The 671-nt window shown below is 62.4% G+C and overlaps 1 protein-coding gene across 1 annotated transcript in view; it reads left to right on the top strand.

The window, feature by feature from the left end:
* The window catches only part of MED24 (mediator complex subunit 24), a gene marked incomplete at both ends in the record, with an annotated part of 12836 nt that overhangs the window by 11645 nt on the left and 520 nt on the right, over positions 1 to 671 (top strand). The gene's annotated exons all lie outside the window — the stretch shown is intronic.

The raw sequence follows: 671 nt of genomic DNA, 5'->3' as shown, positions 1-671 counted from the left end.
TGCCACGAGATAAGCGTTGGAGTGCTTTTCCTTTTTTCTGGTGAGCATCCTGGGGGCAGCAGGAGGTGGGTCCTGCTGCCCGGGGCAGTAGCTGTGTGCTGGGGGCTCTGCCCAAGAGCCTGCCCAGGAGATTCCCATCCCACCCCCCTGGCGACAGCCCAGTTCCTCTCCCGCGGGAGCCCCCAGCAGCCCTTCACAGTTTGGGTCAGATAAACCCCGTGTCTGCTCGTCTGTCGGATGTGCCTCAGCTCTGGGAGCTGAACTGTTCCTGGAAAGGGAGGTTTGAGTGTTTCCGTGCAGCTGTTGAACATCTGGCAGGCTCCAGCTGTGCTGCAGGCAGCGTCCACCTCCCTCTGCCCCGGTCTTTTCCTCCCCGGATCGTGACATCGCATTAGGCTGCTTGTGCCCTCGCGGAGCTCCAGGATGAGTCGCCGCTGCAGTTCTGGGTGGGGAGTCACAGCCAGGGCCTCGCTCACGCTCTGGAGATGTCGTTACGCTTGGTCAGACTCAGAATAGATCGGGCTTGTGCAAGAGCCAAGTGTCACACCCCGAGAGCCGCAGGGGCAGCGTGCGGAGCCCTTCCCGGGCTCTGTCATGCCTGGGGCCTGTGCTGGCTGCCTGCTGCGTGTTTCCGGTGCCCCCGAGCACCAAAGACTCGCTCGTCTGTGTAT

The sequence above is a fragment of the Buceros rhinoceros genome, unplaced genomic scaffold, assembly GCF_000710305.1.
Source record: "Buceros rhinoceros silvestris isolate BGI_N320 unplaced genomic scaffold, ASM71030v1 scaffold20952, whole genome shotgun sequence".
Classification (NCBI taxonomy): domain Eukaryota; kingdom Metazoa; phylum Chordata; class Aves; order Bucerotiformes; family Bucerotidae; genus Buceros; species Buceros rhinoceros.
The sequence above is the reverse complement of the archived record's forward strand: the minus strand, read 5'-3'. Positions and strand labels throughout refer to the sequence as shown.